Below are 17,186 nucleotides of genomic sequence, written 5' to 3'. Positions count from 1 at the left end.
CTGGAAATGACCTCAGAAGCCATTTAAGCCAAAACTTCATTTTAAGGTGAGAAAACTGGGACCTAGGGAGGCTAAATGACTTGCTCAAAGTCACGGAGTTTCAGAGGTGAAATCTGAACCCAGAGCCTCTAACTCTACCACCAAAGCTCTTTTCATTGTACCATCAAGGAAAACATCTCATCTTCTTGGCCTGGAGAAGTCTGGTATCTACTTTCTTCTTCTGGCATTTTCTTCTTTTTTTTTTTTTCTCATTTATTTTTCCTCATTAAAAACCCAAGTGCAGTCCTTTGACTGAACCTAAATTTCACAGTGACCTAGAGGGCCACATGTGGCCTCCAGGCTGCAGGTTCCCATGCCTGAAATATACTTAGTCAAGCCAAAAAAATTCCTTCATTGTCCAAGCTCCCCTTACCCCCAATTTTTTTTTTTTCTCATTGATTCATCCTGAGTCAATAACTCTCTCTGAGAGATGGGTCGTATGCCTTATCCTGGAATTCTGACTGGTCACTGTGCTGACCAGAATTCTTCAGTCTTTTCAGGTTGTGTACAATCTTGTTAGCATTGTAGAATTATTCTCCTGGTTCTCCTCACGTCACACAGGTCTTACCAAGTTTCTCTGAAAACATCCCATTTATCATTTCTTATAACATAATTCCTTTACATTCGTGTACTATGATTTGTTCGGCCACTTCCCAACTGAGGGGCACCCCCTTAGTATCCAGTTCTTAAGATAATTTTATAGATATTGACCCTTTTCCTCTTTCTTTGCTAGGAGTACAGGTCTAGTAAAGATATTGCTAGGTCAAAGAATAGCCATAATTTAATAAATCTGTGGGCATAGCTCTGAATTATAGTCTTATTTTCTAACTATTTTACTACAAGAATCTTGCATTCAATCAAGCAACAAATATTTATTAGGCACTTACTAAGTGTCAGGGACTGTACTAAGTCTTGGGAATAAAATACAAAAAAATAAAAACAATACCTACTTTCAAAGTATTTATAGTCTATCTAGGGGGACAAAAAGTATGTAAACACACACATACACCACCACCCCCAAATATAAAGCAAAAAAAAATGAGATAATTAAAAAAACGTAGTTAGGTGGTGCACTGGACAGAGTGTCCCTGGAGTCAAGGAGTCTCATCTTCATGAGTTCAAATCTAGCCTTAGACACTTACTAGCTGTGTGACCCTGGGCAAGTCATTTAGCCCTTTTTGTCTCAGTTTCCTCATCTGTAAAATGAACTGGAAAAGGAAATGGCGAAGTACTCCAGTATTTTTGCCAAGAAAATGGGGTTACAAAGAGTCAAGACACTACTGAAACAAATGGACAAGTGTGGGGGGAATCAGGAGAGGTTCATGTGTAGGTGACACATAAAGGAGGAAAGTGAATATATGAGCCAGAGGTGAGAATGGAATGCATACTGGCCATGGGGATGGTCAGTGCAAAGACACTGACACGGGAGATGGAGTGTTATATGTGAGGAACAGAGAGAACACCAGTTTGGCTGAGTAACAGAGAGAAGAAAGGGAAATAACACACTACATTCCTACAGCAGTGAATACCTCACTTTTCCCATCTTTACCCAGCTATCATGTTTCTGCTCATGCCTTTGCTTTTACCTGGAATGCTCTACTCTCCCCCTCCTCCCAACCTATCAGACAGCCTCCAAATCTGATCCACACTTTAAGACCTGGCTCCACTCTCACCTGACCAAGAAGCACTTTTTTACTTATTCCAGGTGGAAGAAATCTCCCTCTTTCTCAGAACCCATGTATTCCACACACAAGGCAGAGATACTCCTTAGTATAGAACATTAGGTTAAACAGTATGTCATCAATAAACATTTATTAGTAATTTTCTATGTGTTCTAGGCACAATGTTGAGCTTTGGGCATGTTGGAAAAAAAAAAGGAAAAATCAGTCTTTTCAAGGAGGTAACATTCCAATGGGGGAATAATGTTTGAGAATGATATGAAATGGATTGGACACACAGGCTGTGCCTTCAAGAAGATTATAGTCTAAAAGAGGAGGCATGACCCTCTCGCTCAAACTACCTTGTATTTAACCATTTTGTTTTTATTCTCTTCATATTTATCCTACATATATATGTATATAGAAGCATATATACACATATTTGTACATTCATGATATGCAAGTTCCTTGAACATAGAGATTGTTTCATTAACTCTTGGTACATAGTAGGTGCTTAATAAACATTTGTTGATGGATTCATTGATATGTACATGTCAGTATGGAATAAAGTAGAGTGTGATGGGGAAGAGACAGAGAGCCAGTGAAAGGGAGAGATAGGGAGCCAGAGAGAGTCAGAGAAAGGGTAGGCATGAAGGAGTGTAAGAGAAAGAAAAGAGAGAGGGGAAGAGTGAGAGATCATTGCACTGTAGCTGGGCCTTGAAGGAAGAAGAATTTCAATCGAAAGGAATGACATGCTATTGTTGTTATGGAACTTAGTAGCATCAACAATTCTACTAAATGGCAAGAAGAAGGTGACAATACAGGCCAATTCTTGTTAAGGAAAACCTTATTGCTACTGATAACCACAAATTGGATGATAGCAAAATGGAAATTCTTTTTAAAAAAAAAAATTTTTAAGCTCCAGCTGAAGTCCCTCAGTCCCACAGTATTCTGAACAGCCTTTAATACCACAGATCCTGACACAATCATGTGACTCATGAATAAACCCATATATGAGAGGCCATGGCTGATCTAACCTCTTGTTGTTCAGTCATTTTTCAGTCACATCCAACTCTTTGTGACCTCATTTGGGGTTTCCATGGCAAAGATAACAGGAGTGGTATGCTATTTCCTTCTCCAGCTCATTTTACAAATGAGGAAACTGAGGCAAACAGGGTTAAGTGACTTACCCAGGGTCACAAAGTAAGCATGTGTTTGAAGCCAGATTTGAACTCAGAAGGAGTAGCCTTCCAGACTTCAGGCCCAGCCATCTAATAGCTGTTACTGCATGTAATGGAGTACCCATAGTCATAGTTTGGTACTGCTGAGTGACCTAAGGGTTTCTAAAGTTCAATAAAGTTCATGCTTGTCTGTTTGACCTTGGCCAAGTTAACTTAAATTCTGAACGTTCTAGGCCTGTCTCAAAGACAACAAATTTCGAAGGAGGTGCTGATCTGTTTTGGTGTAGGGAAGTTTCATCACTGGGAATTCACCAGACTAATGAAATCATCTCTCTCCAATGGGAGAAGGGCAGACAAGTTTAGTACAGAGGAAAATTGTCTATTGGGCAAAAGACAGGAGGTATATTATTGAAACCTGTCAGAACTTTAAGCTACTGAAATGTGCTCTTACAGAAAGGCTCCGAAGACAACTGAATCCTCTCAGAAGGTTAAAACTGGAGTAGAAAATCTCTCAGATTCCAAATATCTATTTCCTTCTCTACTTTCTCTTAAGGAAGCTATTTTACAACTCTAAACCAAAGAGAACATTGGAAGTCATGTGGAGAAGTCACCTAGCTCAGTGATTTACAAATGACAAGTTGACAAATTTTTACCGATCTACATCTCTTTCAGTACTGAAGGTCCTTACTTCTTAAAATCTTTAAATATAAAAAAACCTTGATTTTTCTTTTTCTTCCTCATCAATAATGATGGCTTATTTGTTCATTTACATATGCTGTGTTCTCCAGCAGAATGTAAACTCCTTGAGGGTAGAGATGGTTGTTATTGGCTTAGGATTCCCAGGGGATAGCACATAAAAGGCGATTATTAAATGCTTGTTAGATTTGATTTCATTCATTCTTCTTCCATTTGCACCGGGTAACCTAGCTTCCACCTTCTCTCTGGCTCCCAGTCATCTCTCACTGAACACCAACTTGCTATGCTGAGGATGCTGAGAGTGAAGGCATCCAAGGTAAACAATACAGATTTTTTCATTGTTGTTCAGTTTTTCAGTCGTATCTGACTCTGTGACCCCACGGATCATGGGATGACAGGCCCTTCTAGGCTCCATTATCTCCTGAAGTCTGTCCACACTTTCCATGATACCATCTATCCATCTTATCCTCTGCCATCCCCTTTTCCTTTTGCCTTCAGTCTTTCTCAATATCAGGATCTTTTCCAATAAGTCCTGTCTTTTCATTATGTGTGTTTAAGCTTCTATTCGGTATCTGGCCTTCCAGTGAAGAACTTAAATTAATTTCTTTAAATATTGACTGATTTGACCTCCTCGCTGTCCAAGGGACTCTCAAAAGTCTTCTCCAGCACCACAACTTGAAAGTGCCAATTCTGCCTTAGCTTTCCTTATAGCCCAACTCTCACAGCTATACACTGCTATTAGAAAAACTACATAGACTATATGGATCTTATTCAGCAAGGTGATATCTCTATTTTTTAGTATGCTGTACAAATTTGCCATAGCTTTCCTTCTAAGGAAATTTTTTATAAAATTTCATGGCTCCAGTTGCTTTCTGCAGTGATCTTTAAGCCCAAGAACATAAAATCTGACACTTTCCATTTCTTCTTCCTCTATTGGGCAGGAAATGATGGGGCCAGTTGCCAAGATCTTAGTTTTTTTGATGTTAAGCTCCCAGCCAGCTTTGACACTCTCCTTTTTTATTTTCACCAAGAGATATCTTACTTCCTCTTCACTTACCTGTTTGCAATACCATCTATGTTGAGGGACTGATTCCTCCAGGTCACCTTCAAACAACACCATACTTACGCCATTGCAGAGAGAGAAATGAGATTTCCACACTCTCCCTCAGGCACCCACTCCAATCATTAAAAATGCTCAGAAAATTCTCCTTTGTATCTAACATAAATCCCTCACAGTACTGCTTACTTCCTCTTGCTCTGTCTTCTGTAGAGATGAAAAACAGCTGTTCACCATCCTCTTTGAAAGAGCCCTCTGCATTCTTGTACTGCTTTAAAATTAATATCCCTCAGCTTTCTCTTCTTTAAGTACAATACTCCCAGGTCCTCACAGGTCTTATTTTCAGCCCTTTGATTCCTATTTCTCTTCTGAACGTTCTCCAAATTATTTACAACCAGGATTAGGCAGCAGCCTTCCTCACACAAGCTGAGGAAATTCTCATGTCATGAATCTGCACTAAGAGGAAATCCCAGGTTGCCTGTCCCTCTTGCTCTCCCTGTAAAAGTACAAAACTTGCAAGTAATGCTCAGAGTGCTTTGTCAGTCAGTCAACAAACATTTGTTGAGTTCCTACTATATGTCAGACACTCTGCTAAATTCTGGGGATACGGGGAAAGGCAAAAGACAATCCTTGCTCTCCAGGATTAACAGTCTAACGGGGGAGACAATATGCAAACAACTAAATATGTGCAAGCTATATAAAGGATAAATTGAGGTAATCAACAGAGAGAAGGCACTAGAACTAAGGGCATTCAGGAAAGGCTTCTTAGAGAAGGTGGGATTTTAGGTGGGTCTTGAAAGAAGTCAGGAAGCAGATGAGGAGGGAAAGCATTCCAGCCATGGGGAACAACCGGTTAAAATGCTCATTGTGCTAGTCTGACCCTTTCCTTATTTCTCTTCAAAGGAGTTCTGGAACAGCACAGTTAATCTAAACACAAATTCCAAAGAAGGCTGATAGTTAAGCAATTTAAAAAATTCTACAAATCGCTTACTTATATTTTATTTTGGACAAAGGGTTTCAAACAATTATAACCAAAAAAACCCCAAAAAACCACCAACAACCAAATCTGAGAAAAAAAAAAAGCTAGTAACTGGAGCTGTGGCAAGCAAACTACTTCTGACACAGGTGTTGTGTTGCAGCTGTGCAGCATTCTGACCTCTACATCTGGCTCACATTCTGTTTGGACGAAACATAAACCTTGGCAAGAATCAGTTTGAAACATTTAAGGCCACTAAAATACCCAATCAGTAAATTAGAATTTACTTACATCTGATTTTTTTTTTAAACTTGATTCACTTTTCAAAACTGTTTCAAAGATTAAATTAGACTTTAGGGCTCTGAATTTGCAGTGGGGCTAACATTTTAAACTTCATGCAAGAAACAGTAATATTGCATTTTTCTTAAATGATTTGCAACCAAATACATTAATTTTTCCTGGAAAGCTATCAATTCAAGTAGTAAATCCAATATCTTTCCTGAATATTTCATGTATATAGTAGCAGATCCTTGTCTTCCTCATCCTACTCTAAAACTCCATTTTTAGAGCTAGGACATGTAGATTTAACTTTTTGGGAGGCCTAAGTTTTGCAGACTTCAAAAAATCCAATTTACTGAGCTAGTTATATGAAAATATTTAAAATGTTTTGATTTACTCAACAAATAAAACTTTATAAGTTGAGTTTTACCAAGTACTTTGCATTTTTAAAATAAAATGGCATGTTTATTTTTGAAAAAGAGCTTAAACGAAATCATTACTTAAAGAACATAAAGTAAAGTAACAACTTGAACACACTTTATGGGGTTATTGCTATAATCAACTCAGTGAATTTAGGATTTGGAACTAGACAGGGCCCTAAATATCATTTAGTCTAACGTCTTAATTTTATACATGATGTTAGCCCAGAATGGGTCAGTGATTCACCCTAGGTCACTGGTAGCAAGAAACAGAAGTAGAATATATAAACCTATATCTGATGACTCCAAATGACTAAAGGTAGAGCAAAATACACGACTGGCCTTTTGATGCAGAGACACATATTCTACTATACTGACACTCAAAACAATGTGGTCAAAGATCATACACAAAGTGCATATTACATTTGGGGATAAGGAGCAGGTTACTGCATACATGTCATTTCATATGTCCTTATAAATGGACACAATCACAACCAATGATTACAAGCATTCTCAGTATAACAGGTGGTATGCACACTAAGTCAATTTTATGATCACCACCGTTTCATGCTATTTCTGTAGAAGAAAATTATTTTCTTTCAAGAACTGTGTATAAAAATTTGATAGAATGACAACATGAACAAGACTTTAAGAAACTTTTAAAAAGAATCCAAACAAATGGTAGGCAATCCCATGAAACGATTAGCACTAGTTTAAATTCGTAGTGTCATCCTGAATTTATGGGTGGAACAAACTGCCATATTGACATAATAAATAGACTGTCTCACCATTAGCTTTTCATTTGTTTGTTTCTTTCCAAATTCAGATTCTTTCTTAGTAACTTCCAGAGGCTCTTTGGGCCCCTCTTTCCACTGCAGATTTAACAGATGCTTCTGATGAAGCCTTCAGTGAACATGAATTCTAAACAACAAACAGGCTGGTGCTTGCCTGTATCCGTCAGAAGCAGACAAAATATGAAAGTCAGCCTGACGGCAGGGAAGGGAGGAAGCAAGGAAGGTCAGGGTAAATTAATCAGTGAAGTTGGAAAAATGGTGAGGTAGGGTATCTTCCTAAGAGGAATGTAAAAATGCTACGGAGCTGGTCTATTGCAAGCTGGAAATAGAGAGAGGGACGAGGAAATGAAAGACTGAATTTTCAGAGCTTGCAGAATATATGTTAATAATAATAATGAACATTTCCCAGTTTACAGTATACACAGAAATGTCACTGTGTTGTTGTAAGGCTCAAAGGAGATCCATTAATTCAATGAATTGAATGAATGAAATGACTATTCCAGATAACTGTGTGGGAGAGTCCTTGTTCTTATCAATGAGCTTATATTCCACAGGGAATAAATGACAGCTACAAAGATAAGTAAATTTTTTAAAAAAGTCACGAGGGGAAGGGAGAGCATTAACAAACTCAGGGAATGAGAAGAGATCTTGTATAGAAAATGACTTGAGATTAGCCTGGCAGGAGACAGGCACTGAGGAGGTAGAATGAGGCTGAGGATTTAAAGCATTCCAGTCATGGCAGGGCAGCCTGTGCAAAAGTTTAGAGGTGGAAGACAGAATGTCAGGTACAGAAAACATCAATTAGGCCTGTTTGACTGGAATGTGAAGCATGTCAGGGGGTATAATGTGAAATCATTTGGAAAAGGCAGGCCAGGATCTGATTATGATGGGCTTTAAATGCTAAACCCAGGAATTTATACTTTAACCCAGAGACAACAGAGATTCACCAAAGCTTCCTAAGGAGAGGAGTGCCATGGTTAGAACTGTGCTGTAGAAATAGTCATTTGGCAGCCGTTGGTTGGGAGGATGGATTGGAGAGAGGAGGGCACGGAGCCCACTTAGCAGGCTATTGTGAAATGATCAAGGAGAGAAAAGATGAGAACCTGCCTGAAGTATATATGTAAAGTACTATACAACATTTAAAGCATGTACATAAATGTTAGTTATTAAAATAATAACTATTATTATTATCATGATTCACTGGCTTCAGGTTTCCTTGTGTGCCTAATCTTTTAGTCTTTACCTGATACACATATGGGATATGCCTAGATATCACTACTGACTCTAAACTCGACCAAGTTTAGTTAACAAAGTTGCTGATATGTTGTATTTATACAGGCAATGTTGGGGGAGATGGTAATGACGGAAAGTTAGGTACATTCATTTTCAAGCAGCAAAATGTCTCATGGATATATTATGAACCAATCTGGTGTCTTTCCTATTTTTTATTTTTTTATTGCCCATTTCCAATAGCCATGAGTGATTTCTATAGCTGTCAATTCTTTATTAATCAAACAAACACAAAGGAATAAAGGATCATTATGGTATCAAGTAGGTAATTCTTCTTCTCAATTAACTTGGAGAATGCTTGACTGAATGGCCATTGGAGAAGTAGGCAGATAAGTTGTAGTGTAGCTAAACTAAGATGGAAATCAGGAAGACTAGTTCTTCTAGTTAACCCACATCTGGAATGCAGGATCTAATTTTGGGTATCATATTTTAGAGGGGACCTTTGTAATCTGGAGCACATCAGAGAAGGGTGACCAAAATGGGAGAAATTTTAGTTCAATATTAGGGCTGTCCAAAAATTCTTTGACAAGTACTCAGTTTACTGTCACTCAAATGAAGTCTTCATAAAAAGGCTGGATGATCACTTTGTAGGATACTAAAAAGGGGATTTATGTTTCAGGTACAGGTTATATACTACATGATGTCTGAGGTACCTGGTGATTCTAACCTACTAGGATTCTATAAATCAGCTATAGGAATTAAATTCAGACTCTTCATTTTCCCTTAATTCCAGCTTCAGGAATTCTTGAGAAATGAAATAATTGAAGGCAATAAAAAACTGTTTTTCCCCAGAGAACGTGAATGTTTGCTTTTTTTAAAATATCAGTGAATTTACTGTATTCTTATCCCCTCAGTCTTTAATATTTAATATGGATAAGAGTAAGATAACGTATGTACGTTAAGCAGAAATTAAAGAATCTTAGTTGCATTTGGGAAAAAACCATTACTGAGATTTAAATAAAAACTTCTGGAAAGTCAATATGTATATGATATCATCAAAGCTGTTTCTTGGTTGTGTCCTACTCTTTGTGACCCCATTCAGGTTATTCCTGGCAAAAATACTTGAATGGTTTGCCATTTCCTTATCCAGCTCATTTTACAGATAAGGAAACTGAGGCAAACAGGGCTAAGTGGACTTCCCCCAGGGTCACATAGCTAGGAAGTGTCTGAGGCCAGATTTGAACTCCGGACAATGAATTTTCCTGACTTTGGGCCCGGCATCCTATCCACTAGCTGTACATTTCATAATTGTATATTACTGTTTGACATAATTAAATTTCTCTAGAAGTTTTTCCTTTCTATTTTAGTATGACATTTCCTTAAAGAGTTACTTTCAGTGTTTTGACAGCATTCAAGGAAGAAAAGGTATTATTATAGTTAAGGAAAGTAAAACAAGTAAGCATTAAATACATTACTGTAACTTGGCAAACAATTCAGAATTCTCTAAGGAGTCAGTTTCCTGCATTGTGGGTATATCCTCGATATCTATGTGATCAACTTAATAATGAAGTGTAGTTTGTAGCTGCTGGGATTTATAGACTATCAGAGATTACAAACAGGGTTATCCATTTAATCACAGCAATAAAATAGTTAAGCTTCCACAGGCATCATTGTGGCAAAGGGGCCTGCTCATTCCTATCTCCACCAACATAGCTCCTGCAGATCAAGGAAATAAAGTTCTCACCATCAAAGCCCTTGGCACTGTCAAATGGTTCAACATCAGAAAAAGGATGTGGTTTTATTAGTGCAAATTACACTGAAGATTCATTACCATCTACTTTGCTGTTGCACCCTTAGGACCACGAAGACTTTCTATTTAACTTGCAGCTTTTGGTGCTGTTAAGTGTTGTCTCTCCCTTCTAGAATGTGAGCCCCTTGAGACTAAGGTCAATACTGGTTTTTTTTTTGTTTTTAACTTTAGCGTTTAGCACAGTGCCTGCCATACAGTAAACACTTAGCAATCAAAAAAAATTCATTCATTTTGATTTTGAATGTTGACATGGTGATACAGTAGCATACCTAAAGAGGTAGCTTGGTGTAGAGGCTGTACTAGACTAGCAGCCAAGAAACCTAGGTCCTAATCCCAGTGCTCTGCAGCCAATCTTTTGCAAGTCACTTAATTTCTCTGGGTTTCAATTTGCTAATCAATAAAATGAAGAGATTAGACTAGACGAACTCTAAGACCCCTTTCAGATTTAAAACCCCAAGATTCTAAATTAAAGCACCTATCACACAACCAAGTGTCCTCTACTAGTTAATTTCATTTTTACCCTATTTGGGCTATCTTGGTTGGGCAAGTCTGCCAGCTTCTCAACTTACACCATGAGTGTTATTCTCATTGTGAAACAAACTGTGCTATGTTAAAGAACTGTGAAAAATACAAATCACACAAATCCTAGGCATTATCATATGATTTGTTTTATAGCTTTTACATTTCATCAACTACATTTGGATATGGTTTATTTCTAGAAAGTTGCCATGATAGAATACAGCCACTAAAGGTTTTTTCTCTTTCCCTATGTCAAATGCCTAGATACCTGTGAATATATAGAAAAGAGAATTTGTTAGCACATGGTCACAGTCTTCTTCACCAACAGTTTCAGGCTTTCCATCTCAATTTCTTTGCCTGGCCAGTTTCTACAACTCCTCTCTACAGCCCAGCCAATGAAAACTTTTGTTCCCGAGAATGAAGTTACATAGATAAACAGGGTCATAAAAATCATAGAGTTGGAAGGCACCTTTGAAATCAGTTAGACCAGACCCCTGAGTTTTTAAAAATGTTAAAATTCATCAGCTCTCACCAAATATAACTATTTTATTCCTGGGATATATATAGATTATGTACATTAGATAATATATTGTCTGTCTCTCAATCTTTCCATATTAGAAAAATTTATACAGAATGTTCCAAAAGTCTTAGTATAGTTTTAAGTTTTAATAGCTTTCATAATGTTTAATCTTTAAAAGCTTTAATAATGTTAATTGGAAGAAACATTTTTGTTGCTCATTTCTCTCTTTTTTAAAAAAGCAGAAAGAGGGACAAAATATTTGCATCAAGATACTATGAGTCCAATATTTATTTGCATTTTGCAATTACAAAATACTATTTTAGAAGTTCCTTTTCACTTTTGAGAACTGTTAGATATCACTGACATGTATTTCACAAATTTTTTTCTCTTCCTCTTTTTCTCTTGGGTTGAAATCATAATGATGAGCTAAGGGCGATTTATTAATTTTCATGCAATACAATATGATTTTAACTGGGCATTATAAAACAATCTATTAAATCAAGTAGGAGTTAAGTTTTTTTAAAAAGATTTTTGTATCACAATTATGAATAAGGGAATGCTGAAAATTAACAATGTTATTTTTAAATGATTGTGATACAGCTCTTATCTAATTATTTTCTTTATGAATGATTTAATAGCTGAGATTGAAATATTAACTGAAAATTAGGGATCAAAGAAAGTATTTTAAGAATTGCTTCAGGGATAACAATCCTTTCATCCTGGAATGCTTATCAAATAAACTGTCAGGCCAACTAGACTATATGGCAGTCTTATATTCCTAAAAGACTTTCAGAATATCTAACTTAGTAATACATTGTGCTTTCTTTATACTTAGTCCCTAACCTAAAAAGGAGGAACCTGAAATAGGTTCTGAGAAAGAAAGAACAAAGAACAGAGCCTTTCATTTCTTCATTGTTGAGAACATACTGATATGTTCTGCCTTTAGCTTCCACTTCCTTCAAAATCTTTTTTGGGGAACTCCACCGTGCTTTGAGGGAAATATCGATGGTTTTTAAAAAGAATGTCAACCTTAATTTTGAAAATCAAAGGTTTAATTTAGTTAAAATTAATATTTAAGGAGAAGTAGCATGACACAGTAGTTAATAAGCAGCCTCAAATCCAGGAAGATCTGCTTTGAATGCCACCTCTGACACATACTGGCACAGTAACCCTGGTCAAGTTACTTAACCTCAAAGGGCTCTACATCACTAAGACTCCTCGCAGAGAAGGTACCTATTTTCATCAGGAGAAGGAGCTTTTTCTTCTGGGCAAATTCAGCATAGATCAATGAAAACTGCAGGCCTATTCCCTATTTTCATTCCGCAAACTTAATGTAACTAATACTGTGGTCATAACACCAATTAAGAAAATTCAATATTAAAATAACCTTCCTTTTCTTATGGTCCTTTTTGGGGGGGTTTCTATTTACTTATATATTCAACTCAACCTTATTTCAGTTTCTTTTCCTATTAGACTCTCTCTGAGTTTTTTGCATGAAGGGAATATGTCTTACTCATTTTTGTTATCTCCCCAAACTTCTAGGATAGTGCCTTCTGCATCATAGGCATTCAACAATAAATATTTGTTGACTGAACAAACAGCTACAGCTAGACACTTGATGACAGTCACTCATATCAACCTTAATTTACTTCTCCTCTTTACTGGAGTGACCTTAAAAGTTCAATTGATGGGAGTAAATTAAAAAAAAAAATTAAAAGCTAGCACAAACGGACCAAATGACTCTTAAGACTGATCCACTATCTTTCCTCCAGGATCATTATTAATTTTTTTCAAAGACTTGTGGCTGCACACAAGCATAAATTTTACTATAATATGAAGTATAGATTCAGCCTTCCAATTTTAAAGATAAGCGGAAAACTTTTTGACACAGTAAAATCCTAGTCTAAAAAATAAACTTAAATTTTGAATACAATTTTCGAAGTGATCTCTAGGTGAGAAAGTTCTTTCTCCAAGTTAAAGCAACATCAGCTTGCTGCTTCGGAGCAGTCACAGTCGAAAAAGAAATGAAGACTTTATTAGCTGCCTCTCCAGCAAAACTGAGATGTGGCATTTCCTGGGCAAAGTGTTAGCAGCAACAAACAAAATCCTGACTTGAAGATTCTTTTCAGAAATGAAACCAATCTGGAATAAGTTCACAAAGAACTCTCCAAATGCACCCCCACTGCTGGGGGGGGGGGGTAAGGAGAGGGGGAGGGGGCAAGAATGCACGCAGACACACCACACACACACACACACACACACACAGACACACACACACACACCACACACACACATACACACACACACACATACACACACACACACATACACACACACATACACACACACACACACACCACACACACACACACACACACACACACACACACAGACACACACACACACACACACACAGACACACACACACACACACACACACACCCCCAGGAGCTTCTGCTCCGATTCTAGCCCATGTGGCATCACTTCATCGTGAGTCAGCGCGGGGCCACCCCACGACGTAACCCCGAATCGGAGCCCACTGTGAAGCACAAGCCGTAAGGCGGCGCAGAAGTGGGGTCCCTGTCTCTCAGTGCTCCCCCCTCCCCCGGTCCCCCAGGTATTGGGAAAGCTATAGGGGTGTGGGAACCAGTACCGGGGGAAGCCTGGGATGCCTTTCCTCGGAGGCGATGCTGCAGCCCCCCATGGAGCACCCCCTGCCCCAGCCATTCCACCACATCCAGGGGTCAAGGAAGAGGGGAGCGGGGGAGGAGAGGAATGAGGGCCGGGAGAGGTCAATGCCCAGGAAGCTTCCCATGGGGAGAGAGGGGCTGCGGGCGATGGCGCCCGTGCCCAGAACCAGTTTAACGGCATGGGCTCTCCCGGCGGCCCGGCCCGGCCCTGGTGCTGCAAGCTGAGGAGCAGGCAGCAGCGGAGAAGGGAGCCGGCGCTGTCCGGGAAGCCTTCACTCCGCGCTCCCTCGCCTCCTTGGGGGCAGGGCTCTGGGAAGCTCCGGGGCGCTGCGCTCCGGGCCGGGGGCGGCAGCGGGCCGGGGGCGGCTGCGGGGCCGGGGCTAGCTAGCGGGGCCCGTGACTTTCCGACCGAGCTGCCGCGGTCCCGGCCCACTCCAGCCCGGAGGGGCCGCGCAAACTCCAAACTCGCCCCAGAAAAGTCGGTGCGCTCCGAGCGCTCCCGCTCCGCTCCCGCGCCCTCTCCACTCATCCCTCTTACCGCTCCCGGTCCTCCGCAGGCTCCTCGTCTTGGCCCGGGCTCTCCGGCCCCCGCCGCCCCGTTTTCACGCCATGGCGGCCGGAGCCTCGGGTGGGGGGAGCCCGCCTCCCCTGGCGCCCCTCGGTCCCCGCTGCTCCATGGATGTGCGCCAGAACTCCTCAGTCTGCGCCTCGCCACCACCCCCCGGGATGCGCTGGCCGCCTGAGCCTAGGGCCAGGCGGGAGGGACTGGGTCGGCCAGGAGAGCGAGCTGGGGGGTGGGGCGGGGTGGGGCGGGCGGGGGTGGGGGCTGGGCGGCCGTGCTGGGGCTCCACTGGTGGGGGGGGGGAGGTTGGGAGGAGGAAACCGCAACGTCACCGGAGCCAGCTGTGAGCTGCGGAGCAGACCGGGACCCGGGGAAGCCCTTCTCCGGCGCTGATCCCCGGCCCTTCGCCTTCTCCTAGGCTCGTTCCCCTCAGGCCTTCTTTTCTGGCCTTTCTCCCACCAGAGGCCCCTCGTTTCAGCCTGCCCCACAAGGCTTGCAGTAACGAAAAACCTGGGTCCGGCGAGGTGGAGCCTCGCGCTTCCCTGGGCCACCACCCTGGGGAGGGAAGTTGTGGCCACCAACGGGGCCAGGGGGTCCTTACTTGGAACACGAGGGGGTTTGGACCGGACGATTTCTCAAGCCCCCCAAGCTCTAAAAGTCCGGTGACCCCACCGAGGGCCGGGAAGAGCCTGGCTGAGTTCCGTACTGGGCCGAAGAGAGGCACCCACCTCCCAGGACGGCTCTCCTGCCCTAGGGGCACCTGGCGGTGCGCTTCCGGCCCGGAGCCCTGCGGATCAGTGCCCTCAGAACCGGGCTGAGGGCAGGGTTCCCCCGCAGTTGCGTCAGGCAGTACTACGCCTTTTTATACAGCGGTGCCTCGGCTTCTCGTTAGACGGCTACCGCATCTCAGACATTTTTCCAGAATGCGGGGACATACCCTCTGTGTCTTCCCTTCAGACGTTTAGATGTTCTGGAATCTGGCTTCTAAAAGCGCCGCGGGGAGCAGTGGCTTCGCTGAGGCGTCCACAAAGTGGGTTTTCCTTGAGGTTTGCTGGACTCCGTACGCTGACAGCTTCTCTCAGAAACTGGACGGGAACCAGGGAGTCTCTGTCTTGGTCAGGCTCCCATCGCCGTCAGCAAGTTTCACAAGCGTTGTATTCAATTCAGAGAGCCGCGTCTTTTTGCCTGGTGTTTCACTGGAGAGTTGAGGGTAATTTTCGAGGGATCTTTGTTTTCTCCCCATTTACTTTTCTTTGGATAAGAGCAGAAACTTACTGTTGAGCTACCTTCTAAATCACTTTCCATTTGATTGTGGTGTCAGTAAGGCATGCCTCTAGCATGTAAGAACACTAAATAATGATAACAACCTTTACATAGCACCCCCCGGACGCTGGGTTCTTTACAAATGTTATCTTATTTGATCCTCACAACAGCTCAGGTGCAATTATTACTCCCTTTTTAAAGTGGAGGAAGTAGAATCCAATAGAGGTGAAATGACTTGGCCAGGGTCACCAGGCTAGTATAGGAGGTTTCATTTAATCTCAGGTCGACCGGACTCTGGGCCCAGCACTCTGTCCATTCCTAGATGCCCAGCTAGAATACTTTAGGGCAGTATGAGCTAAGAATTATAATAGCTAGCATTTACATGGTGCTTTAGAATTTACTAATTTCATCCCCACAACAACCCTGGGAGGTGGATACTGTTCCCATTTTACAGAAGAAAGGAGCAAAGGGGTTAAGTGACCTTGTGCCCTGGGGTGTCTTTAGCATGTATAAACTACATAGACAGTATACAAATGGAATAATCTTGGCTTATCTTTCAGAATCTAGAGGCCTTTCAGAAGCCTTTCCTCCCTCCATTCAGGACTACCGGGTATGGATTAGGATTGTTGTCACAACAATAAACCAAGACTGGATTGGGACAGTGTTCAGCGTGGTATCACACCAAGAACTTCCTGAGACCAAGTGGATTGGAACTCAGAGGTCTTTGATTTTGAAATCCATTTTCCCAACCAGCAGTCTGCCAGGAATTACCCCCTTCTCTCTTTATCCCAACAAAGGGCAGGGGGCCAGCTGGGTGGTTCAGTGGATAGAGTACCAGTGCAGGAGTCAGGAGGACCTGAGTTCAAATCTCACCTCAGACACTTGACACTCACTAGCTATGTGACCTTGGGCAAGTCACTTAACCCCAATTGCCTCATCCTGAGTCATCTCCAGTCATCCTGATGAATATCTGGTCACTGGATTCTGATGGCTCTGGAGAAGTGAGGCTGGTGACCTGCACAGCCCTCCCTCACTCAAAACAAAGTCAAGTGCAAGTCATGTCATCATTTCTCTGATGGCATGGTCTTTTTCAGCAACGAAGGACGAACACACACACGCACACGCATGCACACACACACACACGAAGAGCAGATGGAAGTACTCAGGACATCTAGTCTGGATTGAAATCCCTTATGGAGCAACCTTATGCTTTGGAGTCTGGAAAGTTCAGAATTTAGAAGCATTGAGCTGCATTTAAATGCTGGACTTGGAGGAGTGCCAAACACTCTCATATATTTGCCAGTCACAAATTCTGGAGTGGAAAGCGGTGTGGGTATCATCCTTTTGGAAAACAAACAAAAGGCTTTGCATGGCTACTTTTGCTACCGGCCAACAAAAATGATGCTAATATTTCTAATCAAAAAGGCTAGATTGAAGACAGAGTTCTGAAACCTCTTCTTTGGTGACAAATATTTTACATACAAAGCAAATAT

At 41.3% G+C, this 17,186-nt stretch overlaps 1 protein-coding gene across 8 annotated transcripts in view; it reads right to left on the bottom strand.

Moving 5' to 3' along the window:
• The window catches only part of DSE (dermatan sulfate epimerase), a 96,082-nt gene extending 80,611 nt beyond the window's left edge, over positions 1-15,471 (bottom strand). For 2 of the 8 annotated variants that reach the window (XM_072643087.1, XM_072643083.1), the window contains exon 1: positions 15,368-15,471. The gene's annotated coding sequence lies outside the window, so the exon portion shown is untranslated. Of the gene's footprint in view, positions 1-14,406; positions 14,675-15,031; positions 15,245-15,367 lie in introns of those variants that run through there. The other 6 variants (XM_072643089.1, XM_072643085.1, XM_072643088.1 and 3 more) reach the window with 5 other exon arrangements.
• Positions 15,472-17,186: the final 1,715 nt, after the last annotated feature.

Source organism: Notamacropus eugenii, chromosome 2, assembly GCF_028372415.1.
Source record: "Notamacropus eugenii isolate mMacEug1 chromosome 2, mMacEug1.pri_v2, whole genome shotgun sequence".
Classification (NCBI taxonomy): domain Eukaryota; kingdom Metazoa; phylum Chordata; class Mammalia; order Diprotodontia; family Macropodidae; genus Notamacropus; species Notamacropus eugenii.
This window is presented reverse-complemented; position numbering and strand designations above follow the sequence as displayed.